Below are 9,355 nucleotides of genomic sequence, written 5' to 3'. Positions count from 1 at the left end.
CACAGATTAAAGGCCAGGCAGAACTCATCCTGTGGACGAAGGAGGTTTTCAACCACTTTTGGTGGTGCTGTAAAAGGGCGAGGAGTTTATTGTAAGTCATATTTATCTTGTCTTATTTATTGCTCTCATTTATGTGGTATGTTTGAGTGATGATGTACTTACTGTATTGTGCTTAGCTGTGAGCTAGTACTGTCACGCCCTGACCATAGTTTAACTTGTTTGTTTCTATGTTTTGTTTGGTCAGGGTGTGATATGAGTGGGCATTCTATGTTGTATGCCTAGTTTGTCTATTTCTATGTGTTTGGCCTGATATGGTTCTCAATCAGAGGCAGGTGTCAGTCGATGTCTCTGATTGGGAGCCATATTTAGGTAGCCTGTTTTGTATTGTGGGTGATTGTTCCTGTGTTTATGTTATGGGACTGTTTCGTCTTCGTTCATTTTGTCGGTTTATTGTTTTTGTTCGTTAAAGTATTCTATTAAAATGGATAATCATCACGCTGCATTTTGGTCCTCTTCTCTTTCGCCCGACGAAGAACGTTACAAGTACTCATCCCTGAGTTGCTGAAATCATATCTGCAATAGGCAAAGTAGATAATGACACATATTTTTTTTTAATGCATGCATTGCGATTGTATGTTTCAGGACGTGTGGAGAGGTGTTATTCACCATGTGGGGCAGACTTAAAGTCTGCCCCACGCACCTGTTCGCATTCACACATTGGCCAAACACAGGGTCTTTCTTAATTAATATTTCCTGAATTGCTTACATCCTCTCTCCTCCTTTTCAAAACCTAATGGAGAAGATGGTCAGAGGGGAGTTGACCCTGGACCTCGTACCATCCGATTGAGAAGTAGGCAAGGACATGGGATGCAAGAAATATTTTGTCATTGAATAAAAACAGGAACTTCTAAGTGTATTTGCAGTATTTTGTAAACCATCCCATCTCCTTTCTCTAAACCATTGAGGGAGGTGATGCACAACCTTATTTGTTCTGTTGTACTCAGATTCCAAGATCTGTGACCTTACTAACTGTCCTTGAAAGTACATATTTAATATTTTGTACCACAATGCTTACTCAAATGATGTTGATTTATAGATATAGAAGACTGTATAAAAAAATACTAAACATTGGAGTGTCTACTCACTAAAGACTAAGAAGACATATGGATACATTCCATATGGATACAGACCTCCAATGTGAGATTTTGAGGAAGCGGTTGGAATCTGATGGTGGGATGCCAAGGAGAAGAACCCTAAGTCCCGAAGACAACAGAAGACTTGGACTCCTACCCCCTATTCCTCCAACAACAACTGAGGAATCTGTGCAATCACAAGTGAGAAGAGGCCTAGGTAAGTAAAAAACTGAAGGAAGGAATATTAGGTAGAATTGCATCAGACCTCAGAGTGAGTTATAACAAAGCCTGTAGGAGATGATACCTATGCAGTCAAAGAATAGTTGTCTTTTCATAATTTCATGGTATCAGTATACTAAACCTCCATATTTTTGGGGGTTTAGGTCAGGGTGTGACTAGGGTGGGTACGCTAGTTTTGTATGTCTAGGGTTTTTGTATGTCTAGGGGTTTTGTATGTCTATGTTGGCCTGATATGGTTCCCAATCAGAGAAAGCTGTTTATCGTTGTCTCTGATTGGAGATCATATTTAGGTAGCCATTTTTCCTCGTTTGTGTTGTGGGATCTTGTCTACATTGAGTTGCCTGAGTGCACACATGTAGCGTTTGGTTTGGTTGTTTTTGTTAGGTGAGTTTCAGTTGATTAAAATTATGTGGAACTCTACTCACGCTGCACCTTGGTCTCCTCTTTACGACGTTCTTGACATAAATGCCCTGATGGACCAAGGCCCCTGCTGCTGGACCTCACTAAAGACCCCTCTGAAGCCTTCATTATCAAGCAATTAGGGGGAGACCTCCTTGCCTGCCTCAAAGTCCCAACCCCAAAACTGATGCAGCACTTTCTCCATGTACCAGGCCCCACACACAAACTGATGACAGGAACATACACATGGACTGCTTAAGCTCTATGGCTGGCTGGCATAGTGAAGGAATGTGATGAAATGAGCATTGATCTAATGCTGTGCACAGGGCCTACAGCACCAGAACCATTTTCATATATTTACTTTGCTCTGTTAACATGGCCTTACTTTTGAGACTGCATTACTTTCATTAACCTGTTTGGGATAGGGGGCAGCATTTTCACTTTTGGATGAAAAGCGTGCCCAGAGTAAACTGCCTCCTACTCAGTCCCAGATGCGAATATATGCATATTATTAGTAGTATTGAATAGAAAACACTCTGACGTTTCTAAAACTATATGAACGATGTCTGTGAGCATAACAGAACTCATATGGCAGGCCTGAGAAAAATGAGAAACCGGAAGTGGGAAATCTGAGGTTTGTAGTTTTTGAAAGCTTGGCCTATCGAATAGACAGTGTCTATGGGGTCATTCTGCACTTCCTAAGGCTTCCACTAGATGTCAACAATCTTTAGAAACTTGTTTCAGGCTTGTACTGTAAAGGAAGGGCTCATAAGTGCTCTTTGAGTGAGTGGTCTGGCAGAGTGCCACAAACTCTGACGCTCGTTCACGTGAGTGGTAGCTCTCGTTCCATGGCTTTTCTACAGACAAAGGATTTCTCCGGTTGTAACATTATTGAAGATTTATGTTAAAAACATCCTAAAGATTGATTCTATACATCGTTTGAAATGTTTATACGGTCTGTAAACGAACTTTTGGACTTTGTCTGGACGTAGTGCTCGCGCCTCATGAAGATGGATTACTGGGCAGAACGCGTTAACAACAAGGAGGAATTTGGACATAAATGACGAACTTTATCGAACAAATCCAACATTTGTTGGAACTGGGATTCCTGGGAGTGCATTCTGATGAAGATCATCAAAGGTAAGTGAATATTTATAATGCTATTTATGACTAATGTTGACTCCAACATGGCGGATATTTCGTTGGCTGATTTTGTCGTCTGAGCTCTGTGCTCAGATTATTGCATGGTATGCTTTTTCCATAAAGTTTTTTTTAAATCTGACGCATTAAGGAGAAGTCTATCTTTAATTCTGTTAATAACACTGGTATCTTTTATCAATGTTTATTATGAGTATTTCTGTGAAATTATGTGGCTCTCTGCATAAATCACTGGATGTTTTGGAAGCAAAACATTACTGAACTATTCTGTCTGGGCTGACATTAATTACACCTGGACAAATGAACTCAATGACATATTTAACCTTTTCTCAATATAGGGGGTGCTGTTTCCACTTTGGTAAATATCGTCTCCAAATTAAACTGCCTCGTACTCAATTCTTGCTCATACAATATGCATATTATTATTACTATTAGATAGAAAACACTCTCTAGTTTCTAAAACCGTTTGAATTATTTATCTGAGTGAAACAGAACTCGTTTGGCAGCAAAATTCCTGATAGGTACTGCAAAATCTGAAAATGTTGACTCTGTTCTAGGATCAGTTTAAAACTCTGTATGTATCCTATGGGTCGACATGAACTGCACGCGCCTTCCCCTGGATGTCAGTAACCAATGAGAATTGGAATGGAGTTTCGAGGCAGATCTCAGACCTTATAAAGCCCCAAGGAATGGGGGGTGCACTCTTTTCGACGTTCGTCATGAAGCAAAGCAAGACCTCAGGATGGCATTTTGAAACGCTCAGTTATCGGCCTTAGATATTTCCGTCTGTAATTTAATTCGATATAGGTGTTAGAAACATCATAACGAAGTTATTTTAAACCGAGTTATTTCAGTTTATGTGAGTATATTGCGATTTTCGAAATTTTCTTTGTGCTGCGAGTTGGGCACCTCTTCGCCACATGGCTAATGTTTACAGCTAATTCTAAAGTTGAAGACGACTTTCTACAGCCGAGCAACTATTATTATGGACAAAGGACAACTTGCCCAAGATTCTGATGGAAGCTCATCAAAAAGTAAGAGCTATTTATGATGTTAATTTGTATTTCTGTGGAAAAATGTAAAATTATGAGTCCGCCATTAATTTCGGCATGGTCTCGCTGTAACGCATGCTGTATGTCAGGTGCCTCTCCAAGATGGCGCAGGCCAGATTGCCTGAAATGTTGCTACTAATCACATTGTATAACCACGATTTGTGCTGCTAAATATGCACATTTTCGAACAAAACCTATATGCATTGTGTAATATGATGTTACAGGACTGTCATCTGATGAAGTTTATCAAGGTTAGTCAAAAATGATATATCTTTTGCTGGATTGTTACGATCGCTAACCTTTGCTGCTGGTAAATTGCTTGTGTTTCTGGCTATTGTGGTAAGCTAATATAATGCTATATTGTGTTTTCGCTGTAAAACACTTAAAAAATCTGAAATATTGGCTGGATTCACAAGATGTTGGGCTTTCATTTGCTGTAATGCTGTGTATTTTTCAGAAATGTTTTATGATGAGTAATTAGGTATTTGATGTTGGTCTCTGTAATTATTCTGGCTGCATCGACGCTATTTCAGATTGCAGCTGCAATGTAGAACTGTGATTTATACCTGAAATATGCACATTTTTCGAACAAAACATATGCTATACAATAAATATGTTATCAGACTGTCATCTGATGAAGTTTTTTCTTGGTTAGTGACTATTTATATCTTTATTTGGTTGAATTTGTGAACGCTACCTATGCAGTAAGAAAATGGTGGAGAGAAAAAAGTTGAGTCTTTTGCTATCGTGGTTAGCTAATAGATTTACATATTGTGTCTTCCCTGTAAAACATTTTAAAAATCAGAAATGATGGCTGGATTCACAAGATGTGTATCTTTCATCTGGTGTCTTGGACTTGTGATTTAATGATATTTAGATGCTAGTATTTACTTGTGACGCTATGCTAGGCTATGCTAGTCAGCTTTTTTACTGATGGGGGTGCTCCCGGATCCGGGATGGTGTGCAATTAGAAGTTAAAGTCGTAATCAGCGAGTCGTCCATGACCACAGACTGGGCTTCCCATGTCTCCTTGAATAGCAAGGCTTGTAGTAAGTTCTCATTTGCCTGCAATGACCTGGCACAAGTCATTGGGGTTGAATGTTTTGAGGGTGATATTTCAACCCTAGAATTATGTCAATGGTAACCAATTTTCAATATAGACAAACGTTGTCTGAAATGTGTACAATTGTGTCTTTGAAACTTTTTATCCAGAAAAAACTAATATGCAAACAAACTAATGTGAAATAATGTTTTTATTCGCACACTTTCAGATGTATGAATAAAACCTGACATTTTCCCATTTAAACTTTATTGTGCCGGGAGAAAGTGCAGTATGACACTTTTGGGACAGAAAAAAACAAACAACCTTTAGACTATTTTATATGACATGAGTAAGAAGAAGAAGATAAGTACGAAGGTTTTTGATGTACTGAAGATGCACCTGGCAGGTGTTTGTGTGTGGAGAATGCATACTGGGGACACCGAGGTTGTGTTCTGTTCACAGCAAGTGACACGATGCCATACTAATGTCATGCCGATAAGTGTCTGGCAATGGACACTCTTTGAAAATAACACTAGTACGTCATCATGCAAAATTCTTTGAAAATCCTAGCGCCCAGGGTGGAACCCAGTGTACTTTGAATGGGGATCAGGGAAAGTGTCCCTGACTCTCCAAACACAGTAACTGGGAATGACAACTTGGTTTCCTGCACCATGCTGCCACATCACAGGAGGAGTGACTCTAGGCCTGTTGAGAAAGGGGGCGGGGGTGGGGAGGCGGAGAGTTGTTAAACGCCAAGCTTCCATGACGTGGGAGAAAAATAGGGATATATAATTTAAGTGCCTATGAACGGGGTATGTTATTAGGTGGCTGGCGCACCGGTTTGTGTCAAGAACTGCAACGCTGCTGGGGTTTTCATGGTCAACAGTTTCCCCTGTGTATCACGAATGGTCCACCACCCAAAGGACATCCAGTCAAATTGACACAGCTGTGGAAAGTATTGGAGACAACATGGGCCAGTATCCCTGAAGAGTCCATGCCCTGAAGAATTTAGGCTTTTCTGAGGGCAGAAGGTGGGATGAGATGGAACTTCCTATGGGTTAAAGAAAGATCACAGAATTCCATACAGATCACCAGGTGGTATCAGCCAATGAATTATACTCATGAGAAAACATTCCATAACCGCAAGTGGCAGTAAATCGTCAACCTTGGCTTTATACCTGTTCAAACACAGTCTAGGTGGCATTGTGCACCATTTGAAGATATCCCTCTAGTGGTGCGGGGGCTGTGCTTTGGCAAAGTGGGTGGGGTTATATCCTTCCTGTTTGGCCCTGTCCGGGGGTATCATCGGATGGGGCCACAGTGTCTCCTGACCCCTCCTGTCTCAGCCTCCAGTATTTATGCTGCAGTAGTTTATGTGTCGGGGGGCTAGGGTCAGTTGGTTATATCTGGAGTACTTCTCCTGTCTTATCCAGTGTCCTGTGTGAATTTAAGTATGCTCTCTCTAATTCTCTCCTTCTCCTCTTTCTTTCTCTCTCGGAGAACCTGAGCCCTAGGTCCATACGTCAGGACTACCGGGCATGATGACTCCTTGCTGTCCCCAGTCCACCTGGCCTTGCTGCTATTCCAGTTTCAACTGTTCTGCCTGCGGTTATGGAACCCCTACCTGTCCCAGACCTGCTGGTTTCAACTCTTAATGATCGGCTATGAAAAGCCAACTGACATTTATTCCTGATATTATATTTGACCATGCTTGTCACTTATGAAAAATTTCTGAACATCTTGGCCATGTTCTGTTATAATCTCCACCCGGCACAGCCAGAAGAGGACTGGCCAGCCCTCATAGCCTGGTTCCTCTCTAGGTTTCTTCCTAGGTTTTGGCCTTTCTAGGGAGTTTTTCCTAGCCACCGTGCTTCTACACCTGCATTGCTTGCTGTTTGGGGTTTTAGGCTTGGTTTCTGTACAGCACTTCGAGATATTAGCTGATGTACGAAGGGCTATATAAAATAAACTTGATTTGATTTGATTTCAGTTTGTTTGCCAACTCATAGAAGTAGTAGAAGAAAATTGACAACTTCAAAATGGAGGTTGCCTCAATGGTGCTGCCCGTGCTCTCGCAGACACCATAATGGGACAGATATAATGAAGCGATGTCTTAGTCTATAATTATGTAGACTAGTCCCATAAATGATTGTTAGGTCCCGGTCATTCCCTTTCGTGTTGTCGTCATGGCGAGCAGAGGGTGACGCTGACACCTTCCCCTATCCAACAGGCAGGGAACAGCTCCTAATTGAAGGCACAGTGGAAGTCAGCAGCTGCGTCGGGCCGTCTTCATAGTACGTCAGTTTTCCAGCCTGGTAGTCCAGCAGCATTCCGATGCGGGAGTGTTGGGAGTGGCCAGCCACCATCTCCCGACGTACATTGCGCCAGGCCCTCAGCTTGAACTCATTCAGTTGGAGGCTCCAGCGTAGACCGTTCATTCCCACCATACAGCATTTCCACTTTTCCATCCGGGGGATGCCCTTGAGGTCATATGGGGAGTGATGTAGGGTTCAAAGGTTATAGTGGGAAGAGGCGCCCGTAGGAGCAGGTGGCTGTGCGAGGGTCAAAGGTCAGGGTTTAGCGGTCTGAGGAGGAGGGGGGGCATGTGAGAAGACATTTCGGTATACAGCGTATTAGTCTAAATTAACTCAAAAACAAAGGATAGGTGATAGATCAGGTTTATTTTGGCAAACTTTTGAACACCATTCAGGTTAAGAGGAACACAGAAACAGATATTTTAACAGATTGGAGATGACTATCCCTAAAAACAACACACACAGCTCTAGCTAAATATAGAGCATTTGCCTTGGCAAAGTAAGAGAATATGCGTGTCATACAATAAGGTTACCTTGCTTGTCCTTACACACAGCCTCCTCCTTCATACAGTGAGGTTAGGTTACCTTGCTTGTCCTGCCCCACAGCTGTAGACACAGCCTTCTCCAGGTCCTCAGACACAAGCTTGGAGATCCGTGACAGGAGGTCTGTCACCCCGGTGAGCCTCTCCTGCAGGTTAGCACATCCACTTCACTGTCCTTCACATGACAAACCTCCACCTACCGAGACACCTACAGAGATGATGTATTATGATTTGTGTTGACCAAGGCCCTTCTCCCCGGATTGCGCAGTTTGGCCGGGTGGCCAGGTCTAGGAAGTGTCTTGGTGGTTCCAAAACGTCTTCCTTTAAGAATGGAGGCCACTGTGTTCTTGGTGACCTTTAATGCTGCAGGAATGTGCCTCAACACAATCCTCTCTTGGCGCTCTACGGACAATTCCTTCAACCACATGGCTTGGTTTTTGCTCTGACATGCACTGTCAACTATGGCACCTTATATAGACTGGTGTGTGCCTTTCCAAATTTACATTTAAGTCATTTAGCAGACGCTCTTATCCAGAGCGACTTACAAGTTGGTGCATTCACCTTATGATATCCAGTGGAACAACCACTTTACAATAGTGCATCTAACTCTTTTTTTTAATTTTATTTTATTTTTTATTTATTTTTTTTTTATCCCCTTTTCTCCCCAATTTTCGTGGTATCCAATCGCTGTAATACTTATCTTGTCTCATCGCTAACAACTCCCGTACGGGCTCGGGAGAGACGAAGGTCGAAAGCCATGCGTCCTCCGAAGCACAACCCAACCTAGCCGCACTGCTTCTTAACAACGCGCGCTCCAACCCGGAAGCCAGCCGCACCAATGTGTCGGAGGAAACACCGTGCACCCGCCCCCCTCGGTTAGGCGCACTGCGCCCGGCCCGCCACAGGAGTCCTGGAGCGCCATGAGACAAGGATATCCCTACCGGCCAAACCCTCCCTAACGGACGACGCTAAGCCAATTGTGCGTCGCCCCACGGACCTCCCGGTCGCGGCCGGCTGCGACAGAGCCTGGGCGCGAACCCAGACTCTGGTGCGCAGCATAGCGCTGCGATGCAGTGCTCTTACCACTGCGCCTCCCGGGAGGCCCGCATCTAACTCTTTAAGGGGGGGGGGGGGGGGGCAGGGTGTTAGAAGGATTACTTTATCCTATCCTAGGTATTCCTTAAAGAGGTGGGGTTTCAGGTGTCTCCGGAAGGTGGTGATTGACTCCGGACTCCGCTGACCTGGCGTCGTGAGGGAGTTTGTTCCACCATTGGGCTGCCAGAGCAGCGAACAGTTTTGACTGGGCTGAGCGGGAACTGTACTTCCTCAGAGGTAGGGAGGCGAGCAGGCCAGAGGTGGATGAACGCAGTGCCCTTGTTAAGGTGTAGGGCCTGATCAGAGCCTGAAGGTACGGAGGTGCCGGTCCCCTCACAGCTCCGTAGGCAAGCACCATGGTCAAATCATGTCCAATCAA

Source organism: Salvelinus sp. IW2-2015, linkage group LG33 (genome assembly GCF_002910315.2).
Source record: "Salvelinus sp. IW2-2015 linkage group LG33, ASM291031v2, whole genome shotgun sequence".
Classification (NCBI taxonomy): domain Eukaryota; kingdom Metazoa; phylum Chordata; class Actinopteri; order Salmoniformes; family Salmonidae; genus Salvelinus; species Salvelinus sp. IW2-2015.
The sequence above is the reverse complement of the archived record's forward strand: the minus strand, read 5'-3'. Positions refer to the sequence as shown.